The following is a 15,074-nucleotide window of genomic DNA, read 5'->3' on the forward strand; positions in this document are numbered from 1 at the left end:
GCCAATATTTAAAAAGGGCTGTAGAGGAGACCCTGGCCATTACAGACCAGCAAATCTAACATCAGTACCGGGCAAATTAGTAGAAACAATAGTAAAGAATAAAATTGTCAGACATGTAGAAGAACATGATTTGTTGGGCAAAAGTCAGCATGGTTTCTGTAGAGGGAAGTCGTGTCTTACTAATCTATTAGAGTTTTTGAAGGGGTTAACAAACATGCAGAAGGGGGGATCCAGTGGACATAATATACTTAGATTTCCAGAAAGCCTTTGACACGGTCCCTCACCAAAGGCTCTCATGTAAATTAGGTAGTCATGGGATAGGAAGCGAGATCCTTTCATGGATTGGAAACTGGTTAAAAGACAGGAAACAAAGGGTTGGAATAAAAGGTAAATTTTCACAGTGGAGGGGGGTAACTAGTGGTGTTCCCCAGGAGTCAGTTCTGGGACCGATCCTGTTCAACTTGTTCATCAATGATCAAGAGAAAGGGGTAAGCAGTGAGGTGGCAAAGTTTGCAGATGATACCAAGCTGTTCAGGATAGTAAAAACCAAAGTAGTTTGTGAAGAACTTCAAAAAGATCTCAGCAAACTGAGTGATTGGGCAGAAAAATGGCAAATGAAATTTAATTTGGGTAAGTGTAAGGTAATGCACATTGGGAGAAATAACCCCAATTACATATACAATGTGATGGGGGCAAATTTAGATACAACAGATCAGGAAAGGGTTCTCGGAATTATAGTGGACAGTTCTCTGAAAACATCCATGCAGTGTGCAGCGGCAGTCAGTAAAGCAAATAGGATGTTAGGAATTATTACAAAAGGGTTAGAAAATAAGACTAAGAATATCATACTTCCCCTATATAAAACTGTGGTATGCCCACATCTTGAGTACTGAGTGAAGATGTGGTCTCCTCACCTGAAAAAAGATATACTGGCATTAGAAAAAGTTCAGAAAAGGGCAACTAAAATGATTAAGGGTTTGGAAAGGGTCCCATGTGAGGAGCGGCTAGAGAGACTGGGACTTTTCAGTCTAGAAAAGAGGAGATTGAGGGGCAATATGACAGAGGTATATAAAATCATGAGTGGTGTGGAGAAAGTGAATATTGAAAAGTTATTTACTTGTTCCCATAATATAAGGACACCATATGAAATTACTGGTGAGTAGGATCAAAAGTAATAAAAGAAACATTTTCTTCAAACAGTGCACAGTCAACCTGTGGAACTCCTTGCCGGAGGAGGCTGTGAAGGCCAGCACTCTGAGGCTGTGTCTACACTAGCCCCAAACTTCAAAATGGCCACGCAAATGGCCATTTCGAAGTTTACTAATGAAGCGCTGAAATGCATATTCAGCGCTTCATTAGCATGCAGGCGGTCGTGGCACTTCGAAATTGACGTGCCTCGCCGCTGCACATCTCGTCCCGACGGGGCTCCTTTTCGAAAGGACCCCGCCTACTTCGAAGTCCCCTTATTCCCATCTGCTCATGGGAATAAGGGGACTTCGAAGTAGGCAGGGTGCTTTTGAAAGGGAGCTCCATCGGGAAGAGCCGCGCGGCGGCGAGGCATGTCAATTTCAAAGTGCCGCGGCCGCCCACATGCTAATGAAACGCTGAATATGCACTTCAGCACTTCATTAGCAAACCTCAAAATGGCCATTTCGGTGGCCATTTTGAAGTTTGGGGTGACTGTAGACATGGCCTAACAGAGTTTAAAATAGAGCTTGATAAATTTTTGGAGGTTAGTTCTATAAATGGCTATTAGCCAAGGGTAAAGTACGGTGCCCTTAGCTTTGAGTCAAAGGCTGCAGAAAGATGGCAGGAGACAAATCGCTTGATCTTTGTCTTTGGTTCACCTCCTCTGGGGCACCTGGCACTGGCCACTGTCGGCAGACAGGATACTGGCCTGGATGGACCTTTGGTTTCACCCAGTATGACCATTCTTATGTTCTTATGTTCTTAGGACTTTATGGAGACGTTCACCAGGTTGGGTACCTCATTTGAGGACCTGGTGGACCAGATGCCTCACCTCTCCACTCTCCCTGCTGCCCCACTTGCTGTCCCACGTATTCCCCAACATACCGCCAACAACCGGGCTGAGGACATACCCCAGACGTACCTCCCCATCCTCCCAGCTCCCAGCTGGCTGCTCAGGGGACTCCGGACAAAGGGGGTGGCTATCGACCCAGACATGGCAGTGGTCGCATCCATCCACCCCTTCCCTGGAGTGATGGGCTGACAGACAGCCCATCCATGTGCCCCCCCATGTGCATAGTGATCCCCCCCCATGAGTATAGTTGTGCAAATTGTTGTTCCAATATCACAGTCCATCAGTTCGTTTAGTTAACAATGAGTCACAGTTTTATTTTCCACAAAACCCTGTGTGATGTGTGCTTTTGCGGCGGGGGGCGGGGTGGGGCAGCATGCACGTGGTAGGTGAAGTGTGCAGGTGGTGGGGCAGTGTGCAAGGGGCACTGCCTCTATTTTGCTGTCTCCCTTTGTCTATTTCTTAGAATCATGAACTCTGTGATTTCATGGTCACTTTCTCCCAAGCTACCCGCCATTTTCAAATTCTCAATGAGATCCTCTGTGTTAGTTAATACATAATAAGAAACATATATTGAAATTTCTACTGAGATTAGAAGTTCTGTATTTATAAATTTGTTTGGATTTTTCAATTTTCCCCCATTGGTTTGCCTTTTGGGCCAATAATTTCCCTGTCTTCAATATTTTCCCATTGGAATCAGTTGTTTTCCATGACTTCCCCTTTGAGACAAGTCATTATGGTTTACTAGTACCATTGTCTTCTCTTCATATATAAATATAAACTTTGCTTCTTGCAATAGTTGCAAATTTACTCGAGAAGAAATATCAAGGGAAACTGCATCGTTTCATACGAATTATATATCACCAACCATGAGAGGGGTGAATTTCTGTGAAAGCGAATAATGACAAATTGCACCAAGAAACTCTAAAGAAGAAAGACAACCATGTAGGAACCCAACCCTTCATTTACTGAGAACATTGAAGACTATCAATGGGCGAAGAGAACTGGAAACGTATTGCAAAGAAAATAATTATATCTCAGGAAGCCCGAAGGAAGTTTTTGGTTTCAGGTACAACCGACAATAGATCTTCAGGGCTTTGTTTATTGCTTTCCCTTCTCTTCAATCAGCAGAATATATATAGCACCTTCTGTCTCTGCCATGAGACAATTTTCTAGAACAGGAATCCATATGGGATTAGTTCAGTCACTTAATGTGTTTTTTCTTTTAACAGAGGGCCACCAGGACTGGAAATCGAATTTGCACAATGGTCTCACTAGTGGTTTCTACATTTAAGTGACCATGAACATAAGCAGAAATAATCTTTCAATGGCGTGACTCATGATTTGCCCCTGGCTGAGTAGCAAACTTTTAAGACAGTTCAGAGATGAATATTCATAGAATCATAGAACGTTAGAACTGGAAGGGACCTTGCGAGGTCATTGAGTTCAGTCCCCTGTTCTCACATCAGGACCAAGCACCATCTAGATCATCCCTGATAGGAGTCTGTCTAACCTGATCTGAAATACCTCTAGTGATGGAAATTCCACAACCTCCCAAGGCAATTGATTCCAATGTTTCACTACCAACGTGTGATGGAGTGGGGGTTAAGTGTGTGTCTCACAGAGAGTGTGGGGCTCCTGCTGAGGGTAACCCAGGCGACGAGGTGACACCTCCAGATTTCAGACAAAGGGGGAGGTGGAGCCTGAGGGGTATGAATTGGACCTGGGAGTTGGGAAGCAGTGAGTCTGGGCTGGGAGAGAGAGAGACAAAGGACGGGGCAAGACCCTGGCTCTGGGGGGCCCTCGGGGCTTCTTCTTCCCACAGTGGATTGGACTGGCTGTCCCTTCCTGCTGTATTGACTCTTCTGTAAGATGCTGTGCCCTGTCAACTAATATACCCACTGTTCTGCTGAGTGAGCGTCACTCCTGCCTACGGACGGGGTGCAGAGCCTGGGGGACCCCTGAACCCCATCACACCCTGACAGTTCAGAAGTGTTTCCTAATGTCCAACCTAGACCTCTCTTGCATATAGTTCAGAAAAGAATTGAGGTGAACAATTTCCCTACATCCAGTTGATGCCAGCCCCCGCCCGGCTGCCAGATGCTAGCTCCAACTCCACGGATTCCACTACAGCTTCAGGGTTCTCTGGTCCTGGAACACCCAGGATCCTGCCAGACCACAGATATTGCTGGATGAGACAGTCCCCAATTTGGATGTGCAACTTGTAGTTAGTTATTACAAATGGGGACAAAAAGCTATATCAGTATAAAACAATGACTAGTTCCTTTCCTTTGTATACATGGTGCTCATTGTAACATTTAAACCTCTTATTTGCAGCCAGAGGAACAAGGGGATAAAATGTGCTTTCAGGAAATCAACATGAAGGAAAATGTTCCTTCAGGCAATGTCCTGTGAGTGGGGTGGGGGTGGCACTTACATGGTGGGAGGGAGGCAGGGTCAGGATGGGGCCTTGGTGTTTGTCCTGCAGCTGCCCCCACTGGTCAGTCTATAGAACCTCTGCTCCCTGTGCTCACCACCCCAGTGCTGATTCTGATGTATGTCATCTCTTTTCTCAGTGACCCTCCATTTCTACAGTCTGGGAAATCCTGGGGTTTCAGGCACTTCCCATTGTCCAGGCAAGGCCAGACCCTGACCTTGATTTAAGTTAGAGTAAGAGGTAGGTGCGTACCAAATTTTGTGGTCATAACAACAGTTTAAGAGGAATTCTTCAACAAACACAGCATCGACAGACAGACAGACAGACAGACAGACGGACAGACAAATGGGCATGCTAATTTGTTTATTTGTTTATTTATTTATTTGAGAGGGTGTCTGTGTGTTTGTGCGTGTGTGTGTGTGTGGTGGGTAATCCCAACCCAGCACTGCAAGGAGGGAATGGCCCAGGACTGCAAGATGGAGAAGACCCCATCAAGACTGCAAGATGGAGAAGAGGCTGGCCACCAGGAAAGAAGGAGCTCCTTGGGCATCTGCTGCTCCTCCTTGGGGGCTGCTGATCCCAAGTTCTAGCAGGAGCTCCTTCTCTCCTGGTGGCCAGACTCAACTGACGGGCATCCCTAGCCTTTATACTAGGGCTACAGTTGGAGCATGCCCAGCATGGCTGTGGGGGAGGGGCGTTCTCCATCTTGCAATCCTGAGCCATTCCCGCCTTGCAGTGCTGGGTTGGATTCCCCACCTCCACATGCAGCAGCAGCTCGAGGAGGAGCATCCAGAGCTGGGATAGCGTTTCTCATCAGAAATGAGGTAGGAAGTAGCCCAGGGCAAGGAGCTGAGAGGTGTCCTACTAACTCAGCATGTGGAGGTGGGGAACCCAACAGAACTGGTGGTTGGGGAGACACTCCCACCATCAGCAGGGCCCTTGGCTAGAGCTCAGTGGAGTGGGAAGGCCTGAGCTCTCCTACCCCTGCCCAGTGACCTCCAGGGAGAGGAAGCACTGAAGTGCAAACACTGACTAGGCTGCTGAGGCCTGATGAGGCTGCTGGGCTGGACAGAAGGGACTGAGGGGATGTGGACTAGGCCACTGAGGTGATATGAATGATAGAATATATGATGGATGTTGTAGAACTGGCTCATTTAAGTTGTCATTTGAAATTTATGATTTTGAATAGGAATGTGGTGGATCCCCCATGCTTTATGGAAAATGGGTTGTGAATATAAATAGGCATAAAACAGAAATGCTTTGGACAAAATGTGCCTTGGGACCTATCCTTTGTAAAGCTATAACCTGGTGGGTCTGTAAGTCCCACTTTTTGTGCAGGTATCATTTTTGTGGTTGAAGCTGTAAATATTGCTTCTGTATTTGTGTTCCAAATGTTTGTCTCTGTGAAGACATTAGCAGGAGATGTTGCTGCCCTATCACGAGAGTGTGGCTGGTGAATGGATAGCAGTAGTTAGCCAGCAAAGGGACTTTAATGGGTGTGAATCCACATCTGAAGAATTTTGCTGTCTACATTCAGACCATCTGGTTGCTTAAAATAAGACAGGGAGAGGTAACTCACACATGACAGTCTCCATCTTGGAGTATACTTTCACACAAAGAGAACAATGGAATTCCCTCCACTGGGAAGAGGTATAAGGAGGACCTTGAGGTTCCTTGGTCTTTTGTCTTCAGCCTATCTTGGAAATTGTCTCATACACCCAAAGGAGAAATGGAAATTGCTTTATAGTATACTGGAAATCCAAGTCATGGTGAGATCTTCCTGACTTGAAGCTTTCACCTTCCATAAAGGTAGCTGTTTAGGGTGAGAACTCACAAGTGAATAGATTCTTAGGGGAATAGAATTAGCTGTGTGGTTTCTCCTTTGTTTGATTCCATAACTCACTTTGATTTGCCTGTTCTCAGTTATAACCACTTACATGCCACTGGTTTGCTTAATAAAAACTGTTTTGTTTGTAATCAAACCCAGTGTAAATTGTTATTACCTGGACAGAGCTACGTTTGTGCGTGTCTCCCTTTCATTGATAATGGGTCTTCCAAAAGAGCCCTCCCTGTACAAATCTTTTGCACAGTGAGAGATGGACTTATTTGAGGTTTCAATACCTTCTGGGGGTTGATTCCCTGGGTGCTGTGCCATAGAACTGCATCCACCCAGAGCTGTGGTTAAACAGCTCTGCACAACTCTGAAAGGGTGATGGGGAGCCCCTGAGAGCTGGTAAGTGAGTGTCAGTGGCATGATCAGAACATGGGGGAACATCCCAATGGGTCTTCTGCCACCACACCACATCAATGCCCTCTGTTCACAGAGAGCTGCCAGACTGCCAAGCCCTCTGTTCACAGAAGAGCCAAGCAGAAGCTCTGCACATGGGGCTGCCCCAGTGAACCGGAAGTCCTCTCTGTCAACAGACAGCCTTCCCACCAGAGCACCTACATTATTATTATTATTATTATTATTATTATTATTATTATTATTATTATTATTGTCAGCAGACTCGGTCAACATATGAATATGTCTCATACGGTCACACCAGAACTCTGTCGGGAAAAGTGCTGCTTTCAGTTGACAGAGTCTCAACAGAATGCATTCATAGTGTGGCCGCTCCCTGGCTTTGTTGGCAGATGACCACTTCTGTCGACAAAACTCTGTAATATAGACCCAGCCTAAATTCATAAATATTGACAATGCATCTGCATTTCAAGTGGAGTTACACCTCAGGAAGTCCAACCAGGCCAGAAGGTTGCAGTCTGGATACCTGTTTATGAGCAGTATCAGAGAGGTCACCGTGTTAGTCTGTATCTTCGAGAACAACAAGAAGTCCTGTGGCACCTTCTAGACTAACAGATATTTTGGAGAATAAGCTTTTGTGGGCAAAGACCCATTTCATCAGATGCTGTTTATGAGCAGTATATTCAAGGTAATGAGGCATTTGGGAAAATAATAGCACTTAAGAGAAGCTTAACTGCCCCTGGTGAGCCTTCATGGGACTATCTGTAGTTAATGGTCATTGTGCCTCTCCAAGGGTAGGTGACCTTGCCTTGTGTCTCCAGATGCAGTCTTGGGTTGTCTCTAGTTTTCGACCTACCGGTCTGGGAATCAAGCTTTAAAACAAAGGATTCCTGCCGTAACATATGGGCACATAAACAAGGGAGAGATTTCATCAGTTCTTCACTTCCCACAAAGAAATGAGTACAAAGACTGTGCTAGGAAGAGTGCTGGACGCAGGCTAAAGTCTCAGGAGGGAAACGGAAGATACCCAAGCATCAAAGCAAATTCGGCTTGTGCCTTGAGAATCTGCCAGTTTGCTGGTATCATCAGGCAGGGTAAGAAATGGCTTACGTGGAGTAACAGAGACGTAATTCTGCTAGTCTGTATTCTAACCAAAGAAAACAGCAGAAAGGTAGCACTTTAAAGCTAACAACATTATTTATTTGGTGATGAGCTTTCGTGGGACAGACCCACTTCATGAGATCAATCGCATTTCCGGTACAGACTGACATCTCTAAGTACAAAGGTCCAAAAATAATTGCAATAAGAACCGACAAATCAAATACATGGGACTGAAGTCAAGGGACAAGGGGGAGATAAAGTTAAGTGTCTTCCCAGAGAGAATTACAAGCCTAACAGGAAGGGAAGCAGTCATTGTAATGTGTGAGGTAATTGTTGTCTCTGTTCATACCAATGTTAATGTGTCAAATTTGAAGATGAACTCCAGATCGCAAATTCCTCTATGTCATCTGTTTTTAAAGTCTCTTTGTTCCAGGACACAAATTCTCAGGTCTTTGACAGAACGGCCCACTCCGTTGAAGTGTTCGTCGTCTGGCTTGAAATCTCAATACACATAAGCCAGTTTGTGAATTGGAGTTAGTGTTCAAATTTGACACATTAACGCTTGGTATGAACAGAGACAGCAATTACATTATCCATTACAAGGACTGCTTCTGTTCCTTGAATGCTTGTAATTATCCCAGGCAAGACAGTTCACATCTACCACCCCTTGTCCCACTCCTTCAGTCCGATGTACTTGATTTGTCAGATCTTATCGTAACTTCTCTGGAGCTCTGCATTTATAGACAGTCTGTACTGAAAATGCGATTGATCTGATGAAGTGGGTCTGTCCCACGAAAGCTCATCACTGAAGAAATTATTTTGTTAGTCTTTCAAGTGCTACATGTCTGCTGTTTTGTTTTGCTTATGTACAGTCAGTCTAACCAGTGCTCAGTTTGTGGTTGCGTGTACAGTTGGTAATTTGTTTCCCTTTTAAAATTGATCTTCTTAGTGAAAGAAAAACCTCGTTTCTAGTTTCAATAATCCTGTGTCCCTTGATGTGGAATGTTTGGGGAAAGATCTCAGCTTGTCTTTCAGAAGTGTGTATGATCCTCTCCGCACTGAGAGTGAGGCAAAGCACATAACACAGTCCTGCCAACCAAGACTGGGGACATGGTGGGTACCTTGAGTGCAGCTTCTACGGTTTTGGTTTATGCAGAAACTGTTGAGAAAACCTGTGTGTAACCTGCAGCTGGGCATGTCCCAACCTGTGTGTTTGCCAGAGGCAGGGTCAGGATGTGAGACAGTCGGCAGTTTGCAACAGCAGAAGAGTGTGAGAGGGAGTCTGGGCAGGAGGGTCAGAGGGATCGGTGGAACCCCAGTTCCAGATAGAATTCAGGGAATTCCGTCACAGAGGAGCTACAGCAAAACATGCCTGAGAAAGAACAACAAAGGGGTCTCAATATTAGACCATAAGAATGGCCGTAGTGGGTCACACCAAAGGTCGATCTAGGTCAGTCTCCTGTCTAGTGAGGACATAGGACATAGGAATGGCCATACGTGGTCCAACCAAAGTTCCATCCTGCATCGCATCCTGTCTGATGAGACAGGACAATTAGAACATAGGTACGACCATATTTGGTCAGACCAAAGGTCCATCTAGCTCAGTATCAGGTCTTCTGACAGTGGCCAATGCCCGGTGCCTCTGAGTACCACAGATAGATAGATAGATAGATAGATAATCACTCCAGGAATCACCAGTATAAAAAGGATGTGGATGTGCTGGAGCAGGTTCAGCGGAGGGCAACAAAAATAAGATACTGGAGCACAAGACCAATGAGGAGAGGTTAAGGGATTTGGGCTTGTTTAGTTTACAGAAGAGAAGACGGAGGGGTGATTTAATAGCAGCCTTCAGCTTCCTGAAGGGGAGCTCTAAAGAGGAGGGTGAAAAACTGTTCTCAGTGGTGTCAGATGACAGAACAAGGAGGAGTGATCTGAAGTTGAAGAGGGAGAGGTGTAGGTTAGATATTAGGAAAAAACTACTTCCCCAGGCGGGTGGTGAAGCACTGGAATGTGTTGCCTAGAGAGGTGGTGGATTCTCCATCCTTTGAGATTTTTAAGTCACGGATGGACAAGTTCCTGGCTGGGATGACTTAGTGGGGCTTCATCCTGCTTGAAGCAGGGGGCTGGACTAGATGACCCTCCTGAGGTCCCTTCCAGCCCTGTGATTCTGTGATTCTATGAAGGACAGTTAGGTATTTTGGAACCAACTACTCAAATAAGTCAATTGACAAATGATTGAGAAAGAAAGCGTTGACATTCATAGACCAGTCAAAAATGCCAGTACCAGCCCTTGGAAAGAACAGGGTTACAGAGAAGACATGTTCATTTCAGGAAAGAAGAATAAAGGAAGTGTGTGTTGGAGGGTGATTGTGAAAGGTACAATGTGCATGTGTGAGACACAGATCGTGTGTGTGTGTGTGTGTGTGTGTGTTGGCTGCAGCAGAAGTCTAAGAGAAACAGTGTGCTTTCTCTTTAAGGTGCTCACACCAGAAGGATCCATGCAGCTCCTGAGCCATGTTCCTCCTTCCCTGCTCTGCAGATGTGGCATAGATGGTGTCAAAGTTAGACTCAGAGGGGTAGCCGTGTTAGTCTGGATCTGTAGAGCAACAAAGGGTCCTGTGGCACCTTATAGACTAACAGAAAAGTTTAGAGCATGAGCTTTCGTGAGTTAACTCACTTCTTCAGATTTCCAGGACCAGCATCTGAAGAAGTGAGTTAACGCACGAAAGCTCATGCTCTAAACTTTTCTGTTAGTCTATAAGGTGCCACAGGACCCTTCGTTGCTCTAAAGTTAGACTCGAGACTCACAATTTGCCAGACCACTGTGTTTATTAGCAAAGCTGCTCTGCTAATACATCCAGAAATGTGAGTCCCCCCCTCCCTCACCTGGGGCTTGGGTCTCTTAATTTATACAGCACAAGAAAGTAATTCCATAAACAAAGAAAAAGCCAGACTCACATTCATCTCATGTAGCCCCTGAGACCAGTCACGTATCTTCATTTCCATATCACCTTCAGCAGTCTCCTGTTAATGACTCTCTGGTTACCTTAATTAATTACCATCTAGCACCTACTGCTCTGGTTCCTACTTTCCCAGGCACACCTGGCTCCATCCAAACCCACCCTACATTGGTACACACAGCATCAACATAACTTCCCCTTCTTGAGTGCAGAAGCAACATTGTATCATAGTGTGATTTTTATAATGTAATTCTTATACTTCCAGAGTGGGTAAAGGGGGATCAGGGAAGGAAGACACCCTGATGTCAGAACCCCACCGCTGACTTTCTCTTCTGCACAGCAAGCAGGATGTTCCTGAGATCTGCTGGCCAGGGGCTCCAAAGCTGGGGACAGGAGCACGATAGCTTCATGAGCACTCCAAGTTGATAAGCCATGCATCGTGCAGGGATCCAAGACAACATTGTGGGAGAAGACCAGAAGGAGGGGTGAAAGGCAGGCCATCAAAAAAGGGGTTTTCAAAGGTGCCTACAAAGTTTAGAGTCCCAGGCGCCTTCGACAATTAAAGGCCTAATTACTGTAGGCTGCTTTAAGCATCATGGCCAAGGTCAACAAGGAGAATGATACTTTGGTCTTGTGGTCTTGTGGTAGTGTAGAGAACTTCTTGGCCTTGACGTTGCAGGTCCAGATATCCAGAAGACAGGGGAGCTTTATCCATGAACTGGATTCTTAGCTTGGGATGATTTAATCTTCTTCTTAACATATGACAAAATTGATATTGGTTCCATTTGAATATTTTTGTAGCAGACCTAATACTTGAGATGAACAGAGGTCTTCACTGAAGTCAGATGTTCTCTCTGGATTACCTCCTTTAAAATATTTTTTGTCTGTTGCTTTGTCTTTTGCAACAACTATTTTCCCATCTTCTTCATTTTCACTTTCAAATCGATTGTTTTCTATGCCATGCCCTTTAAGGTAATCATAAGACTGTCCTTATCCTGCTGTTTTACCTTTCTAAAAATCAACATTATCTTTCTTTCAGGCACTAATTTCAAGTTCCCGTCCTTACATCATCTAACAGGAAGGTGAAATTACCAAATTGGAGAGACATTAATTTCTGTGACGGGGAATAACAACAAAATACACCAAGTAGGATCTGGTCACTCAGGTAGGAACTCAAAGCTAGTTTACTGAGATAGAAGACAATGAATGGTAGCAGAGTCTGGAAAAATGTCATGCCGATTCTACAATATTAACTCAGAAAAGCGGAAGAAAGGGTAAGTTTTAGGGTATGAGAAGCAGGCTATAGACCCTAAGGGTGCGTCTACACTAGCCGGCTACTTTGAAGTAGCCAGCACAACTTCGAAATAGCACGTGTCGCATCTACGCACCCCGTGTGTTATTTCGACGTTGAAATCGACGTTAGGCGGTGAGACGTTGAAATCGCTATTCCTATCCAAATATGGGAATAGCGCCCTACTTCAATGTTCAACATCAAAGTAGGGCGTGTGTAGACGATCCACGTCTTGCTACTTTGAAATAACGGGGTCCTCCATGGTAGCCATCAGCTGAGGGGTTGAGAGATGCTCTCCCCAGCCTCTGCGGGGCTCTATGGTCACCGTGTACAGCAGCCCTTAGCCTAGGGCTTCTGGCTGCTGCTGCTGCAGCTGAGGGTCTGTGCTGCATACACAGGGTCTGCAACCAGTCGTCGGCTCTGTGGATCTTGTGCTGTGCGGGGCAAGTGTGTCTGGGAGGGGTCCTTTAAGGGAGAGGCTTGGGGCTTTGCTGGCCCCTTATTTCGACAGGGAGCACTTGTGTGTGTGGACGCTCCACGTTTCCTTCTGGGGTGGCTCCTTTCAATGTTCCCTGGCGCTACTTTGACTTTGAACGTCGATGGCACCACCCTGGAGGATGTGTAGCCGATACACGTCGAAGTAGCTTATTTCAATGTCCTACCTTCGAAATAGGCGACTTCGCCATAGTGTGCTAGTGTAGACATAGCCTAAGTGTGAAAGATGAAGCAGTAGACATAAAATGAAATCATCTCATTTCGAAAAGAAAACTACAATAAATGTCAAGATACACACACTCAAAATATGCATGTCTCGGGTTAATGCAACTGTCATCCCTGCTTTCCTGCCCTCTGGAGTGGTGGGGAGCTGGGAACCAGGTGACAGCCGGGCTCCTGGCTCCCTTCTACATGCAGAGAGGTGACACTGAGCAGGGCAGCAGCCGGTGGTGGGGAGCTGGGAGCCAGGTTGCTGCCTGATTTCCAGCTCCCTGCCGCTTGCGGGACCAGGGAAAATGACCATCTAGGGAAACCGACCGGTCAGGGAAACTGACCAGTTAGTTATATGGGTACTGAAATTAGCGGGGATCTGGGAATCAGGCAGTAGCCTGGCTCCCGCCTCCCTGCCACTCTGGGAGCCAGGAAAACAGACCATTGCTGCTCGGCTAGTTGATTTCCTAGTTTCTGCAAGCGCAGGGGAGCTGAGAACCTCTTGGCTTGCACAAAGATCCCAACTATGCAGTGGTAGCAGAAACACAACCCCCACGTAAATTCAAGGGTTTACTTTAAGTGTTCAGAAAAAAAAAATCAGAAGGCAGATAGGAATACTTGATCAATACAGGGGGAAAGGACGTAAAAGTAGAAAGGTTACAGCAAAACTGACTGAAGTTCTACCAGTATCAAAGTACCATTTTCCCTCCTGGTGTCGACATAGTTTAAATAGACACATCGTAAGACAGTGGATGAAGAAAGCATAAATTTGGATATGTGACAAGCTAGTGAACAGAAAGAAAGAGATTTCCGACTTATTGGTACCAACAGCTCCGCTTCAACAGCAAGTAATCCTACGTTCCTTTACTCATCTCTGCATTTTATTGTTCATAACATTTGCTCATAACATTCCTGACCAAAGTAACATCAGCTATGAGAAAAGATTGAACGACAGTTTGAAGAGCTCTTACTCGGTGCTGATGTTACTCTGTTCAGTAATGAAATGTCGGCAATCAAAGATTTCAAACCCAGTGAACCCCTTTTTAGATTCAAAATGGATCCTCCTGGGTTACCTGTTTTTATTTTAGTTTGCTCATAACATTTGTAAATTAAAAATTTTTTTTCTTTCTTTCTTTCTTTCTATATCTACATGGTGTGCTGCTGCTAGCAGGGTCATGCAAATGAGGGCACACAGCAATTCAAATGAGGTGCTAATTTAAAAATTCCGTGTCCCATTTGTATACTCTCGTGTGATCGCTGTCCTGGCAGAGGCTTTTCTGTTGCCCGAACTCTCCATTGTCAACAACGCCTTATGTCTGAAAAAATATGAGGCTGTCAACAAAGCGGGGGTTTGGTTAACAGAACCCTGTCCACACAGTTTGTTTTGTGGTAACAGAAGCCTCTGCCAGGACAGCAATCGCATGAGAGTATGCAAATGAGGCAAATGAGGCATGCAATTTGTACATTAGTGCCTCATTTGCATGATCGAATGCCCTTATTTGCATGACTCTGCCAGCAGCAGCATGCCCTCTAGACATGGCCTCTCTGTATTTTCTCTCAGTCTGTCGATATTTATGTATTTTATCCCATCCTGTTTTCTCCAGGCCCATATTTGCATGAATTTTCTTCAGGCAATTTCCCTGCGCTTGATGCAAATGTTTCTCCCTTTTCTCTCTCGATGAGTTTTTATTTGTATTCTGCTTATATTTTATTCTGTGGGATTGTGGCACTTCTGCAAATGGACGTGAAGTTCACACAATTACCAGTTACTAAAATAAAGCAACAGCCTATGGTGTATATTGAATAAGTTTTGTGTTCCTACGTTTCTCAGCTTCATCAGTTAAATGATGCAATTTTTTCTCTGAATCTGAAGGGAGAGAGGACAACTGAGTAGACCACCAGAAAAATCACAGCCTCTTTCGTGCTTCTGTTTGGCCATTTCTACATGTCACTTTCCCCGAAAAAATTGTTGGAAAGAAGGGGCCTCTGGAAGCAGGACTTCCCTCCGGAAGACCCCGCGGGGGGCCGCGCTTCTACATGTTGTTTTGAAGTCCGGAAGAACATCTTCTGGACTCCAAATCATGTGATCTTATGCTAATAAGTGTTGGAAATTTGCATCTAGGCCTCATTAGCATATTTTGGGCCGTTTATTAGCATGCCACTTTCGGACAAAGTGGCATGTGTAGAAATGGCCTTTGCGCCTTCCAGGGTACATCTGTACTGCATCTCGACAGTATGATTCCCTGCTAGCTGCATTAAAACTAGGGCAGGTACATCTACCCAACCTGGGAATTATT

This window comes from Carettochelys insculpta, chromosome 32 (genome assembly GCF_033958435.1).
Source record: "Carettochelys insculpta isolate YL-2023 chromosome 32, ASM3395843v1, whole genome shotgun sequence".
NCBI lineage: Eukaryota > Metazoa > Chordata > Testudines > Carettochelyidae > Carettochelys > Carettochelys insculpta.